The sequence below is a fragment of the Odocoileus virginianus genome, chromosome 13 (genome assembly GCF_023699985.2).
Source record: "Odocoileus virginianus isolate 20LAN1187 ecotype Illinois chromosome 13, Ovbor_1.2, whole genome shotgun sequence".
Lineage (NCBI taxonomy): Eukaryota > Metazoa > Chordata > Mammalia > Artiodactyla > Cervidae > Odocoileus > Odocoileus virginianus.
The window spans coordinates 1,030,041-1,046,843 of record NC_069686.1 but is presented as its reverse complement, the minus strand read 5'-3'; the positions used below and the strand labels follow the sequence as shown (position 1 = coordinate 1,046,843).

General features: G+C 39.4%; 1 protein-coding gene across 3 annotated transcripts in view; it reads left to right on the top strand.

The window, feature by feature from the left end:
• The first annotated feature begins 2,122 nt into the window (after positions 1–2,122).
• C13H2orf88 (chromosome 13 C2orf88 homolog) overlaps positions 2,123–16,803 on the top strand; it is a 68,869-nt gene continuing 54,188 nt past the window's right edge. For 2 of the 3 annotated variants that reach the window (XR_011490918.1, XM_020900529.2), the window contains exon 1: positions 8,193–8,307. The gene's annotated coding sequence lies outside the window, so the exon portion shown is untranslated. Of the gene's footprint in view, positions 2,154–8,192; positions 8,308–16,803 lie in introns of those variants that run through there. The other variant, XM_070475871.1, reaches the window with a different exon arrangement.

Genomic DNA, 16,803 nt, shown 5'->3' with positions numbered 1-16,803 from the left:
CTCTCCTCCGTCACCCTCATCAAGAGGCTTGTTAGTTCCTCTTCACTTTCTGCCATTAGAGTGGTATCATCCGCACACCAAAGGTTACTGATGTTTCTCCTGCCTATCTTGGTTCCAGCTTGTAACTCATCCAGCCTAGCGTTTCTCATAATGTGCTCTGCATATTAGTTAAATAAATCAGAGTGACCAGGGAAGCCCCTAAACAGTAACAGACGGCTAGACGGAGAACACACACTCTCCTCAGGTTCTGACATATTTGTGTGTTTGGCTGAGGTCACACAGACTTAATGGAAGCCAGCTGGCCACATTTCCTGGCATACCTCAGTGCAGCGTCCCTTGGCCACCAGAGCCCCTGAAAAGAGGGATTTACAACTGCTAACACTAACTGCGCGAGGCAAGTCTTTCCAGATCTGGAAAACTTCATTTTGTCTTGTGCTTTGTATACCAAGGACATATATCACTGTTTAGAAAGCCCTTAGGAAATATATGGGCTTCCCTGATAGCTCAGTTGGTAAAGAGTTCGCCTGCAATGCAGGAGACCCCAGTTCAATTCCTGGGTTAGGAAGATCCATTGGAGAAGGGATAGGCTGTCCATTCCAGTATTCTTGGGCTTCCCTTGTGGCTCAGCTGGTAAAGAATCTGCCCACAATGCAGGAGACCTGGGTTCGATCCGTGGGTTGGGAAGATCCCCTGGAGAAGGGAAGGGCTACCCCCTCCAGTATTCTGGCTTGGAGAATTCATGGACTCTACAGTCCATGGGGTCACAAAAAGTCAGACATGACTGAGTGACTTTCACTTTTTTTAGGAAATATATACCCCATTGTTTAAAAAAAAAAAATGGCATCTGGGACTCTGGTTTTCTAGTCTAACTCAGTGATGAATTCATTCAGAGGAAAAACTAGACTGAATGTCCAAATATTCACAAGTGGTGTCCAGATTCCAGCTTTCTAGTATCTTGGAAAGCTGTCTTTCTACCACATACTCTTTCCTCCTTCAATCCCATATCCCCAAGGCATTACCCAGAGCAACAAATCAATGGGATACAGAGAAATGAATAGTAAATTTATAGATGATAAATCTTGGACAAGGTCAGTGCTCAGGCAGATCTGAGAGAGCCAGTAAGCTTTGCACTGTGTAAACATACTTTGTAAAAACAATTATTTATTTATTTGATTATGTTGGATCTTAGCGGTGGCATGATCTTTCATTATGGTGCACAGGCTTAGTTGCACTGTGGCATGTGGGATATTAGTTCCCTGACCAGGGATTGAACCCATGTCCCTTGCATTGCAAGGTGGATTCTTAACCACTAGACCACAAGCAAAGTCCCTAAACGTATTTTTTATACTACTACAAAATTAAAATGTATGTGGAAGAAAGCATCATAAACTGTACTTGCCTTTCATGATCAGCAAGAAGATGATTGAAAATGAAGTAAATTTTTTCCCAGTAAATTCTCTTAGTCACATTTTTCTTCCTCCTTAACTATTAGCATAATGTTTGGGATAAGAGTGAAGGGAATAAGTCAAAACTGAGTTCCAGTCTCAGCTTACATTTCTCTTCATTCTTGTCACTTGGTGTGAAATACATGGACCAGTGAAGTCAGCATCATGGGGGGACTTGTTAAAAATGTAGAATCTCAGTCTTCATCTTATATCAACTAAATTAGAATCTGCATTTTAAAAGACCCGTAGGTGATTCACAGCATATTCAATTTTTAAAAACACTGCTTTATGTAACTTTTTGTAACTGAATATCTCTCCTCCTTTGTTTCTCTTTGACAAGATGATGAGAGTGATCTAGATGTTGTATAGGAATTTTTGAACTGAAAGGAACCTATAGTAAGGGTTAGTGGTTTAGGGCATATGGACTTGGAACCATTGTGTCTGGATTTGATTCTCAATTCTGCCACTTACTAAGTGGGCAGATTACACAGCCTCTTTGTGCCCCAATTTCCTCACTTGAAAATAGGAATTTTAATACTTTCTACTTCATAAAGTTGATGTGAATAATTGAGTTTATTATAGATAAAGTAGATTGGCGCTTGATACAGAATAAGCACTATGTAAGCATCAGCTCTCATTATGAGTTAAGATTCTTGACTGATAACATTCTAGAACATATGGAGGTGCCAACTGACTTGAGAGTTACTAGTGAGTATATGTGGAATCTAAAATATGACACAAATGAACTTACCTACAAAACAGACTCACAGACATAGAGAACAGACATGTGGTTGCCAAGAGACAGGGGGAAGAGGGAGTGATGGATTGGGAGTTTGAGACTAGCAGATGCAAACTGGTGTATATAGCACGGATAAAGATTCTACTGTATAGCACAGCAAACTATATTTAATATCTGTGATAAACCATAATGGAAGAGGATATATGTATTATATGTATATAATATCCTATATATGTAATACATATAGAGCATATATGTATTATATCTTCCATAATGGAAGGAAAAAACATACATGTATTAATATAACTGAATCATTTGTACAGCAGAAATTAACACAACATTGTAAATCAATTATACTTCAATAAAAAAAACTTAAGTTACTAATTGAGGGTGTTCTGTTGGTGTGAGTGTGAAGAATTGAGGAAGCTTTATGGAGGAATGGGAATTCAAAATAGTTTTATGGGATAACTAAATTAGGAAATGATTAGAGACAAAAACCTTAAGCGTTTTCCAGGTAAAACAGACTTAGAGACAGTAATGAAGGTTTGGAGAGGGACAGAGAAAATCAGGGATCATGTCTGCTAGGTGCCAGGAACTTTGAGGAGGGCATAGGGTGACTAGAGCAGAGGCTTGTTGGACAGTTGAAAGGCTAAGATCCAGTTCAGTTCAGTTCAATTGAGCCACTCAGTCATGTCCAACTCTTTGCAACCCCATGAACCACAGCATGCCAGGCCTGCCTGTCCATCACCAACTCCTGGAGTTCACCCAAACCCATGTCCATTGAGTCAGTGATGCCATCCAACCATCTCATCCTCTGTCGTCCCCTTCTCCTCCTGCCCCCAATCTTTCCCAGCATCAGGGTCTTTTCAAATGAGTCAACTCTTCTCATGAGGTGTTCAAAGTGTTGGAGTTTCAGCTTCAGCATCAGTCCTTCCAATGAACACCCAGGACTGATCTCCTTTAGGATGGACTGGTTGGATCTCCTTGCAGTCCAAGGGACTCTCAAGAGTCTTCTCCAACACCACAGTTCAAAAGCATCAATTCTTCATCGCTCAGCTTTCTTTATGGTTCAACTCTCACATCCATACATGACCACTGGAAAAACCATAGCCTTGACTAGATGGACCTTTGTTGGCAAGTGATATCTCTGCCTTTTAATATACTGTCTAGGTTGGTCAAAACTTTCCTTCCAAGGAGTAAGCATCTTTTAATTTCATGGCTGCAATCACCATCTGCAGTGATTTTGGAGCCCAGAAAAATAAAGTCAGCCACTGTTTACACTGTTTCCCCATCTATTTGCCATGAAGTGATGGGACCGGATACCATGATCTTAGTTTTCAGAACGTTGAGCTTTATGCCAACTTTTTCCATCTCCTCTTTCACTTTCATCAAGAGGCTCTTTAGTCCTTCTTCACTTTTTGCCATAAGAGTGGTGCCAACTGCATATCTGAGGTTATTGATATTTTCCCCAGCAATCTTGATTCCAGCTTGTACTTCCTCCAGCCCAGCGTTTCTCATGAGGTATTCTGCATATAAGTTAAATAAGTAGGGTGACAATATACAGCCTATTGGATCCCCTTAATTCCAGACTTAAAAGAATGTTACCTTTAACTGTAAGGAATAGAATATATATACATATTTGTGCTGAAAAGTAGAATAAAGTGATAGGAAAACATCAATAAGATGGCTCAGTAGAAGAGAACAAAAGGAATAAGAAGCTAGATTTGATCATTAGACACAAAGAATGTGTAGGGGAGGAGGCAATTATGACTCCAAGACTTGAAGTCTGAAGGACCAGCAATGTGATGGTACTTTGGGCAAAAATGAGAAGCATAACCGCTTTCAGGAGAAGTTTGCTTTGAAAGTGTTGTGTGCAGGTGATGGGAATGTGTGTTAAAAAGCAAAGACATCATTTTGTTGACAAAAGTCTGTATAATCAAGGCTATGATCTTTCCAGTAATCATGTACGGTTGTGAGAGCTGGACCATAAAGAAGGCAGAGCAGTTAAGAACTGATGCTTTCAAACTGTGGTGCTGGAGAAGGCTCTTGAGAATCCCTTGGACAGCAAGGAGATCAAATCAATCTGAAAGGACATCAATCCTGAATACTCATTGGAAGGACTGATGCTGAAGCTAAAGCTCCAATGCTTTGGACCCTTGATGTGAAGAGCTGACTCATTGGAATAGACCCTAATTCTGGGAAAGATTGAAGAAGAAGGTGACAGAGGAGGGCATGGCAACCCACTCCAGTATCCTTGTATGGAGAATCCCATGGACAGAGAGCCTAGATGATTGGGACAAATTAATAAAACCACATGAAAGGTCTCAAAGCTACTGATTTTCAGTGATTACTTTTATCAGTTCAGTCGCTCAGTCATGTCTGACTCTTTGTGACCCCATGAATCACAGCACGCCAGGCCTCCCTGTCCATCACCAACTCCCGGAGTTCACCCAAACCCATGTCCATTGAGTCAGTGATGCCATCCAACCATCTCATCCTCTGTCATCCCCTTCTCCTCCCACCTTCAATCTTCCCCAGCATCAGGGTCTTTTCAAATGAGTCAGTTCTTCACATCAGGAGGCCAAAGTATTGGAGTTTCAGCTTCAACAGCAGTCCTTCCAATGAACACCCAGGACTGATCTCCTTTAGGATGCACTGGTTGGATCTCCTTGCTGTCCAAGGGACTCTCAAGTGTCTTCTCCAACACCATAGTTCAAAAGCATCAATTCTTTGGCGTTCAGCTTTCTTTGTAGTCCAACTCTCACATCCATACATGACCACTGGAAAAACCATAGCCTTGACGAGATGGACCTTTGTTGGCAAAGTAATGTCTCTGCTTTTTAATATGCTGCCTAAGATGGTCAAAACTTTTCTTCCAAGGAGTAAGCGTCTTTTAATTTCATGGCTGCAATCACCATCCACAGTGATTTTGGAGCCCAAGAAAATAAAATCAGCCACTGTTTCCACTGTTTCCCCATCTATTGCCATGAAGTGATGGGATCAGATGCCATGACATTAGTTTTCTGAATGTTGAGCTTTAAGCCAACTTTTTCACTCTCCTCTTTCACTTTCTTCAAGAGACTCTTTAGTTCTTCTTCACTTTCTGCCATAAGGGTGGTGTCATCTGCATATCTGAGGTTGCTTGATATTTTCCCCAGAAATCTTGATTCCAGCTTGTGCTTCATCCAGCCCAGCGTTTCTCAAGATGTACTCTGCATGTAAGTTAAATAAGCAGGGTGACAATATACAGCCTTGATGTACTCCTTTTCCTATTTGGAACCAGTCTGTTGTTCCATGTCCAGTTCTAACTGTTGCTTCCTGACCTGCACACAGATTTCTCAAGAGGCAGGTCAGGTGGTCTGGGATTCCCATCTCTTTCAGAATTTTCCACTGTTTATAGTGATCCACACAGTCAAAGGCTTTGGCGTAGTCAATAAAGCAGATACATGCTTTTCTAGAACTCTCTTTCTTTTTTAATGATTCAGTAAATGTTGGCAATTTGATCTCCAGTTCCTCTGCCTTTTCTAAATCCAGCTTGAACATCTGGAAGTTCATGGTTCACATACTGTTGAAGCCTGGCTTGGAGAATTTAGAGCATTACTTTACTAGTGTGTGAGATGAGTGCAACTGTGCTGTAGTTTGACATTGCCTTGCTTTGGGATTGGAATGAAAACTGATCTTTTCCAGTCCTGTGGCCGCTGCTGAGTTTTCCAAATTTATTGGCATATTGAGTGCAGCACTTTCACAGCATCATCTTTTAGGATTTGAAATAGTTCAACTGGAATTCCATCACCTCCACTAACTTTGTTCATAGTGATACTTCCTAAGGCCCACTTGACTTCACATTCCAGGATGTCTGGCTCTAGGTGAGTGATCACACCAACATGATTATCTGGGTCGTGAAAATCTTTTTTTGTGTGTGTGAAAATCTTTTTGTACAGTTCTTTTGTGTATTCTTTCCACCTCTTCTTAATATCTTCTGCTTCTGTTAGGTCCCTACAATTTCTGTCCTTTATTGAGCCCATCTTTGCATGAAATGTTCCCTTGGCATCTCTAATCTTCTTGAAGAGATCTCTAGTCTTTCCCATTCTATTGTTTTCCTCTATTTTTGCACTGATCACTGAGGAAGGCTTTCTTTCTTATATAAAGCTATGTAAAATACGTGACATGAGATATTTTTACCCTCAAAACTGTTTTGAAAACAATGTCTTTAATTATTGAGGTTTATTAATTATTCCATATGTATTAAAAATGAAGATACATTATAAACTGGAAAGTAGCATTATATAAATTTTTATTAACAAAAAAGCATGTTGTGTTAAACATGTATCAACTAAAGTGATCTGAAAGCACCTTAATAGTATCCTTTAAAAAAATGCTTATCTATGAATAGTGCCCTAGTTCACATATAAGAGAAATCTACAAGGAGCTATTTTATGTGGCATTCTAAATATATCTAAAATATATATAAGGATTATTGTTCTATTTTATTTCCTTCTGTAACAACAACAAAAATCTTCACTTGATGGTTGATGTTACTTTAGATCCATAGGAAAAGCTCCTGGATATGAAATTGTTTACATGCATATTCAAATAAGTTACAGAATTAGGACTTTAGGTAGAGAAAGACAAAATAAACAGATTTTGACCCACAAAGTCATAGATTTGGGGAGAGTAAAAGTGGTAAGAAAAAGGGGGTGGAGTAGGTAGTTTTTTATTTAAATAATAGACATATACAAATGACATGAAAAGAATTGGCATGCTCCTTTATTTTTACTTTATGGTTTTAAATAGATGATTTCCAGGCAAGAATACTGGAGTGGGTAGCCATTCCCTTCTTCCAGGTTATCTTCCCTTCCTTTAGGGGATCAGTCGTGTCCAACTCTGTGCAACCCTATGAACCAGAGCCCTCTAGGCTCCTCTGTCCATAGGATTCTCCAGGCAAGACTACCAGAGTGGATTGCAGTTCCTTTCTCCAGGGAGTCTTCCAGACCCAGGGATCGAACTAGTGTGTCTTATATCTCCTGCATTGGCAGGCAGGAATTATAACAGACTGAATTATGGGAAGACAAACAACATAGCCTGCTGTTACATAACTTACAGTTGTCAATCGGCCTTAAACATATGCCCATTTCCATTCCCTTTCACTGATTGATTGTGCGTACAAACCCTACTTTGCACCAAGCAGAACCAAAAGGAGGAGACTGGAAGTATAAAAGAGGGAAGCAAAGAGGGATCGATAGGAAGGATGACCTATCGAAGGATGATTGATAGGAAGACTCCTTTGGGAGTGTCTGATTAATAAAAGATTTGTCTGCTTGAGCTGAACTGAGCTTTAACTTGTCTGTTGGTCTGCACGTTTTAGTCTGTCACTCCAAATTATTGTTGCAATGAGACAAGAACTGATGAAGAGCAATAAACCAACATGACAGAAACAAAGCCAATAATGCTTTCTCCTTTTATTGTATTACTGAGCACTTCACTAGCATCAATACAAAGGTAAGACCTTAAAATTCTAGAATGATAGCATCTTTGTTTTCTTTACATATTTCAAATTCTTGTCTGTCTTTCCCACTAATCTAAATGAGCTGCATTTATATTAATTATTAATTTGTATTAATAATTAATCAATTATTAGTTTGTTTATGAATCAACAAAAGAACTTGAAAGAAAAATGAGTCTCAGATCCATTATGCCGTCATTCTGCTCCCTGGACAGCATTTGTACTCAGACTCAAAGAAATTTAAAAATAAATGAAGCAGGTAGCTTTCAGGCTTTTCTACATCCTCCTAGGAGGCAAAAATAATGTTTTTGTCCAGGAAACAGCCCAGCACAATTCAGTATCCCTGAGACTATTAACCATCACCAATAATGTTTATCAGTCTCTTGCCTTTAATGAAACAGGAGCAGAGAAATTGATTGCGAGGGGGTATGTGTGTTATCATAATACTGATCCTTGGGTAAAAAGTGCATTTATGAGCAAATCTAGTACTGCCTAGCAACTGTCTCTAGGCAAAAGGTGGCTGGGAGTTGGGTGCTGCCGCCGCCTTTCAGGAGCCATCTGCCTGTCTCTCCACACCTCCTGGGATATCTGTTTTGGATGATTTGAATTCCAGTTTTAAGGTAGAATTTTTCTTAGCCACTCTTAATATTATTTTGTTTTTTAGTGACTGATACAATAAATGTACAATTATTACTTTTAATCCATCTCTGAATATAACCTAAATATATAAATCTTCTAAACTACACTATATGTCTGAAGTCAGGAGCTTTAGTGAGTTTTTAAAAATGTTCCTATCTGTTCCTTTTAGGCTTGACACATTCTTGAGTGGTCTAAGATGATAACCCAGGTTTCCAAGAGTATAAGATATGGTGTTAAACATACCCCAGGAACTTTCAACTGCTCCTGAAAAACCCATCCCTGGCCACCTTTTATTTCCACATTGTATTTCTACATTTCTACTCCTGCTACTGACTGGGATTTATTTTCTTGATACAGCTCAGCTAATAGCAGTGAAGCAGGCGTTTTCAGAGGAACCAAGGGTTACACCAGAACTTGATGAGGGGCAGACAGGCCATCTTGTGGAGAAGTCTGTCCAGGGAGAAGGATGGTAGTCAATGCTGTAGCCTCACAGTGGCTGAGTACTTCCTGATACTCCTGGTCATTGAGCCCCTCTAACCACGTCCACGCTGCTTATTCCCAGAGTGCCCACGTGCTTCCCTAAGTATTCACGGCGTCTGTTCTTTGATCCCTGTGGATGCTTGGGAGCCTCACCCTCTTTCCTTGCCCATTTTCTTACCACTGTCCAGTCTCTAAATTCCCAGTTCCACGGGGTCCTCTGAAAGCCCTATGCCTTTGCAAATGCCTTCCCTCAACCTGTTTAGAGTGTATTCCATTGCATCTTTATCTCAGACCTTATTCATGTTTCAGCCCCCTCAAACAGAGCCTGCTCTTTGTGCATAACCTTAACCTCATAAACCAGAGCCTGGGGGCAGGTTGTCATGCCCTTCAGCCACCTAGGCCACTTCCAGACTTCTCTTACTTTCATGAGAAGCCCTTCTTCATTTGGGAGACAATGCATATAGCATTTAGGATCATGGGATTTGGCTTTGAACCCATATTTTGAGATGTTGAATAGATCACACTACATTTCTGAGTCTTGATTTCCACATCTGAGAAAGGGGAGTTGTTTTTGTAAGGCTACGGAGATTAAATGTACTCATCCTTTTCATGAATCTTTGCTACTTACCATGTGCTGGGCATTTTCTTCTAAGTACTCAACAAAACAAATCCTTCCCTCATGAAGCTTGTAGTTTCATGAGGCAAGAAAGTTGAATATACACAGATAATTACAAAACCTAGTGTGGGAGAAAATACAGAGTGTGGTAACAAAGGTTTATTTGGAGATGTAACTTAGGTGGAGAGGTGGCCAGGAGGCCAGGCCTGAGGAGGTGCATTTAAAGTGAGGGGAGCAAGATGGGTAGGATATAGGCAGTGGGGCACAGGAAAGAGAGAGTTTCATAGACAGAGGGGACCTTACAGGCTCTGTGAGAGGAAGTGTGTGTCACAGAGCGAGGCTAGAGATGGAGCAGGGCACGCAGAGTGTGGGCCAGATGAAGGAGTTTTAATTTCACTTTAAATGTAATGAGAAGCAATGATTTTACATAAGGGTGTAACACGACTTACACAGGTAAAAACCGTCTCTGAGGGCAGCATTTAGGACAGTACTTATTCAGTAATTGCAGTTACATTCACGTGGGCTTTGATCTGTAATGTTTTTTGAGTGTGGTCTCCCTGGGTCACAGTTTTTCTCTCTAACCCAGACTGCTGCTGCCTTCTGTTGATAAGCTCAGCTTCTTCTCCTGTTTCAGAGCACCTGACATCCTCAACTCCAGGAGCCACCCCACAGGAGACATCTTGTATGCCAGTAAACTGCAGACCACAATTTCTGACTTTCTAATTCCTGCCACACTTACCCATGTCCAGGCCTCCAGGATGGTAGGAGATAAGGAAAGAAAGATAGGCCAGAGCCAGCTTGTGAAGGGTTGCTTTGAGGCTAAGGAACTTGAGATTCATCCTCCAAGCATAATAAAGCAGCACTGATGCTGGCACTGGCTGTTGCCTGTGCGTGCAACGCCCTCTCTCCCAGGGTCCTCTTCAAGTTCCTAGTCATGCTTTAGAGTCTGGCTTTTGGCTCAGATGGTGAAGAGTCTGCCTGCAAAGGAGGAGAACCAGACTCGATTCCTGGGGTGGGAAGATCCTCTGGAGAAGGGAATGGCTCCCCATCCCAGTATTCTTGCCTGGGATATACCATGACAGAGGAGCCTGATGTGGGCTGTAGCCCAGAGTCAGAACATGATTGAGCTACTAACACTTTCATTTCACTCTTGGCTTTTGTCTCTTCTAGGAAGACTGCCTTGGCAAAGAAGGTAGTTAATCATGTTACATATTGCATGTAGTTCTTGGTGCTCTTACACTGCATAATCAATGCTTTTTTTGTGATCTTCCCTACAAGCCTGAACTCCTTGAGAGCAAGAACTTGTATTCTTACTGCATCCTCAGTACCTGACATAAATGATGTCATTAAAATTTGATTTTGTCAAGTTTTTTGAGTTTTCAGCTTCCACTAAAAAGGAAATACCCTAATAAAAGATTGGCACATTGAAAGTAAACATTGGTAATTTCCTCATATAAGTCTCTAAAACTACGTTACTTTGCTAAAGTGTATCCAGATATCTTGGCTCTAAAAATTGGCATGAGGTTTTAAGAAAACTTTATATTTTTATGTATTTTAATTTGATTCAGTCAGTTCAGTTTCTCAGTCATATCCAACTATTTGCAACCCCATGGACTGCAGCACACCAGGCTTCTCTGTCCATGGGATTTCCCAGGCAAGAACACTGGAGTGGGTTGCCATTTCCTTCTCCAGAAGATAACACTTTTCTATTGAAAAGAAGTTACGTAAATGCAGTCAATTTTATTTACAATTTATTTAGTTTGCTGTTGTTCAGTCTCTCAGTCATGTCCAACTCCCTGCTGCCCAGTGGAGTGCAGCACACAGCCCACTATCCTTCATTACTCTCCCCCAGAGTCTGCTCAGACTCATGTCCATTGAGTTGATGATACCGTGCAACCATCTCACACTGTCTCCCTCTTCTCCTCCTGCCCTCAATCTTTCCCAACATGAGGGTCTTTTCCGATGAGTCAGCTCTATGCATCAGGTGGCCAAGGAATTGGAGCTTCAGCTTCAGCATCAGTCTTTCAGTGGATATTCAGGACTGATTTCCTTGAGGATGGACTGGTTGGATCTCCTTGCTGTCCAAAAGACTCTCAAGAGTTTTCTCCAACACCACAGTTCAAAAGCATCAATTCTTCAGTGCTCAGTTTTCTTTATGTGAAAGTTTTCTCAACTTTCACATCCATACATGACTACAGGCCATAGCTTTAACTAGATGGACCTTTGTCAGCAAAGTAATATCTCTGCTTTTAATATGCTTTCTAGGTCTGTCATAGCTTTTCTTCTAAGGAGCAAGTGTCTTTTAATTTCATGGCTGTAGTCACCATCTACAGCAATTTTGGAGCCCCAGAAAATAAAGTCGGTCACTGTTTCCACTATTTCCCTATCTATTTGCCATGAAGTGATGGGATAATATACCATGATCTTAGTTTTTTGAATGTTGAGCTTTAAGCCAGCTTTTTCACTCTCCTCTTTCATCTTCATCAAGAGGCTCTTAAGTTCCTCTTTGCTTTCTGCCATAGGGTGGTGTCATCTGCATATCTGAGGTTATTGATATTTCTCCTGGCAATCTTGATTCCACTTTGTCCTTCATCCATCCTGGCATTTCATATGATGTACTCTGCATATAAGTTAAATAAGCATGGTGACAGTATACAGCCTTAACGTACTCCTTTCCCAATTTGGAACCAGTCCGTTGTTCCATGTCTGGTTCTAGCTGTTGCTTCGTGACCTGCATACAGATTTCTCAGGAGGCAGGTAAGGTGGTCTGGTATTCCCATCTCTTTAAGAATTTTCCACAGTTTGTTGTGACCCACACAGTCAAAGGCTTTAGTGTAGTCAGTGAAGCAGAAGTAGAGGTTTTCCTGGAATTCTCTTGCTTTTTTGATGATCCAATAGATGTTGACAATTTGATCTCTGGTTCCTCTGCCTTTTCTAAATCCAGCTTGAACATCTGGAAGTTCTCAGTTCATGTACTGTTGAAGCCTAGCTTTGAGAATCTTGAGCATTACTTTGCTGGTGTGTGAGATGAGTACAATCGTGTTTTTGAACATTCTTTCCAGTCCTGTGGCCACTGCTGAGTTTTCCAAATTTATTGGCGTGTCAAGTGCAGCACTTTCACAGCATCATCTTTTAGGATTTGAAGTAGCTCAGCTAGAATTCCATCACCTCTACTAGCTTTGTTTGTAGTGATGCTTCCTAAGGCCTACTTGACTTCCCATTCCAGGATGTCTGGCTCTAGGTGAGTGATCACACCATCGTGATTATCTGGGTCATTAAGATCCTTTTTGTATAGTTCTTTTGTGTATTCTTGCCACCTCTTCTTAATGTCTTCTGCTTCTGTTAGGTCCCTACCATTTCTGTCTTTTATTGTGCCCCTCGTTGCATGAAAAATTCCCTTGCTATCTCTAATTTTCTTAAAGAGATCTCTAGTCTTTCCCATTCTATTATTTTCCTATATTTCTTTTTATTGATCCCTGAGGACAGCTTTCTTATCTCTCCTTGCTATTCTTTGGAACTCTGCATTCAGATGGATGTATCTTTCCTTTCCTCCTTAGGCTTTTGCTTCTCTTCTTTTCAGCTACTTGTAAGGCCTCCTCAGACAACCATTTTGCCTTTTTGCGTTTCTTCTTCTTGGGGATGATTTTGATCACTGCCTCCTGTACAATGTTACAAACCTCTGTCCATAGTTCTTAGGCAGTGTGTCTATCAGATCTAATCCTTTGAATTTATTTGTCACTTCCACTGTATAATCAAAAGGGATTTGATTTAGATCATACCTGAATGGTCTAGTGGTTTTCCCTACTTTCTCCAGTCTAAGTCTGAATTTAAAATACCAGTTTATTGAAGTCTCATTCCTACCTGGGCCGTCTCATGTTTTTCTCTAGCTACACTAGATTACCTTTTTTATTAGTTTATTTGCTGTCCTTTCAGTATTTCTTTATGCAAAAACAAGTGAATGTATTTTTATATAAAAGACTGTCTTGTGCTCTTTTACTCATTTGTGTCTGATTCTTTGTGACCCCCATGGACTGTAGCCCACCAGGCTCCTCTGTCCATGGAATTTTCCAGGCAAGAATACTAGAGTGGGTTGCCATTTCCTCCTCCAGGGCATCTTCCTGACCCAGGGATTGAACCTGCCTCTCCTCTGTTTCCTGCACTACATAGCCTAAAATATATACACACTTTTACTCTTGGCTTTTTTTAACATGAAAATTTATCCTAGAGATATTTCCAAGTCAGTAGTTGATACAGATATTCCTTAGTCGTTCTTGTGGATGCAGAATTTTTTTATATACCATGATTTATTCAAGTATATAAATACTGCTGAATATAAATCCATACTGCTGGATGCTGCATTCTAGTCTTTTGCTTTTACAGACAATTCTGCAAAGAAATAAACCATCATTTCAAACTGTCGTTTCAAATTAGCACAGATATATAGTTAGACACTCATGTGTATATATTTGTATGTGTATGCACGTTACATACAATATCTGTATCTTCCTATGTTATGTACACCTATACACACACACACACACACACACACACACACACACAGGCTTCCCAGGTGGTACAGTGGTAAAGAATCTGCCTGCCAATGCTGGAGACTCAGGGGATGTGGGTTTGATACCTGGGTCGGGAAGATCCCCTAGAGAAGGAAATGGCTACCCACTTCAGTATCCTTCCCTGGAGAATCCTATGAACAGAGCCTGGCAATCAATAGTCCATGGGGTTGCAGAGAGTCAGACATCACAGAGCACATGCAGCAGCAAAATAAATCTCCTACACATATGCATGAGATTCTTAAAATTCAGACAGTTAAGTCGAGAGTAAACACATCTGAGATTTTGGTTGATAATTCCAGAAATTCTTTCCTAATGGTTATTTCATTTTCTGCACCTACCAACAATGTTTGAAAGTGTCCATTTCTCCATAGCCGCCTCTCCAACAGCATGTTATAATATTTTTGGATTTTGCCAATCTCATGGTTAAGCAGTTATATCTCAGAGTAGTATTAATTTGCATTTTTACTAGTGAAGTTAGCATCATTTTATAGCCATTGATTTAGTGGCTATGCTACTGGTTTTTTTCTGTGACTTGTCCATTCTTATCTTTTGGTTACTTTTCTATAAAGTTAGTCTTTTTCTTCTCTATTCCTAAAAGTTTTTCATGTATATTGAGAATGTAAGCGTTTGGTCTGTGCTATGAGTTGGAGATATCTTGCCTATTTTGTTACGTTTGTTTTAACTCTGCTAATGACATGTTTCTGACATGCAGAAGTGCTGATTTCATTTGTATTTACGTCTAACTGTTAGCCTTTCCAAAATTTGAGTCACAGTTAGTTACGATAAAATACTTTCCCCAGGTTATAATAAAAACCACCTTTGCTGCTTTCTAATACTTCTAAATTTCATTTTCTTACATTTAAACATTTGATCCATTTGTATCTATTTGTTTAACTTGATACATAGCATCAGTATGGAATCTGCCTTATTTTTTCCAATTTGCTACCCAGTTTTCCCAAGACTATTTATTAAAAAGTCTATCTTTATTGTTTGACTTGATGTGCAGTATTCATTGCACACTAAATTCCCATAGGTATTCAAGTCTCTCTCTGGACTTTCTATCCTATTTGATTAGTCTGTCTTCATGAGCCACTCCTATAATTTAATGATTGATGCATTATAGTACTTTTACACTGCAGAATTTTCCAGATGATTCTTCTTTGATCACTTATTTTTTCCTGGGCACTTTAAGATTGGTTTATCTAGTTCCAGAAAATAATCCATATTTTTACTGTTTGTTCTTTGATAATTTAAAAATATCACACATTGTTTTATGATATTGTCTTCCCACTAAAGAACACAATACATCTTTACATTAATCTGAGTCAAATTGTTTTCACTGCAATATAATTGACAAATAAAATTTAGTTAATAGCTTCAGGTGTACAACATAATAATTTGATATAGTTGCTTGGCCAAAAAGTTGGCTCAGGATTTAGTAGCGCTTAGTCTTCAACTTCATTCAAAACATTTTTTTAGATTGTATTATGACAGCTGTCATATTGGCATGCATTTTTTTAAAAAATTAGCAAATTTTTTGTAGATGTTTTATTATTGAAAATGGGAGAAAAGCAAAATTTTTAGCATATTATGCTTTGTTATTTCAAGAAAGGTAAAAACACAAATAAAACACACAAAAAAGATTTTTGCAATGTATGGAGAAGGTTCTCTGAGTGACCAAATGTGTCAAAAGTGGTTTGTGAAGTTTCATGCTGAAGTTTTTCACTGGATGATGCTCCACAGTCAGGTAGACCAATTGAAGTTGATAGCGATCAACTTGAGACATTAATTGAGAGCAATCAACATTATACCATGTAGGAGATAGCCAACATACTCAAAATAGCCAAGCCTTGATAATCGTTTGTACCAGCTTGGTTATGTTAATTGCTTTGGTGTTTGGGTTCCACATAAGTTAAGCAAAAAAACTGAACTGGACATATAAGTCAGTCAGTCAGTTCAGTCACTCAGTCGTGTCTGACTCTTTGTGACCCCATGAATTGCAGCACGCCAGGCCTCCCTGAACATATAAGTAAGATCATACAATACTTGTCTTTCTCTCATTGTTTTATTTAGTCTTTCTCTCATTATTTCACTCGGCATAGCACTCTCAAGGTCCAGATGACAGGATTTCCTTCTTTTTATGGCTAAATTATCATAAATATTGACTCAACATCTGTCTTGTCCATTCATCCATCAGTAGTAGACATCTCAATTGCTTCCATATCCATATCTTGGCTCTTGTGAATAATGCTGCAGTAAACATGAGCTTATCTTTTCAAGTTAATGTTTTTGTTTCCTTCAGAAAAACACCCAGAAGTGGACTTGCTAGATGCTATGATAGTTCTAGTTTTAAGTTTTATTTTTATGTTTATTTTATGTTGGAGGATAGTTGATTTACAGTGTTGTGCTTCAGGTGTTCAGCAAAGCGATTCCATTTTACATATTCATGTATCTATTCTTTCTATTCTTTTTCAGATATTTTTACTGTTTAGGTTATTACAGAATATTGGATAGAGTTCTCTGTGCTATCCAGTAGGTCCTTGTAGATTATTTAATATATAATAGTTTGCACATGTTATCCCAAACTCCTAATTTATCCTGCTCCCCCACACCTTTCCCCTTTGATACCTATAAATTTTTTTTCTAAGATCTGTAAGTCTGTTTCTGTTTTGTAAATAAGTTCATTTGTATCATTTTTTAGCATCCACATATAAGTGATATCATATCATATGATATTTGCCTTTCTCTCTGACTTATTTCACTTAGTATTATAGTCTCTAGGTCCATCCATGTTGCTTCAAATGCATTATTTC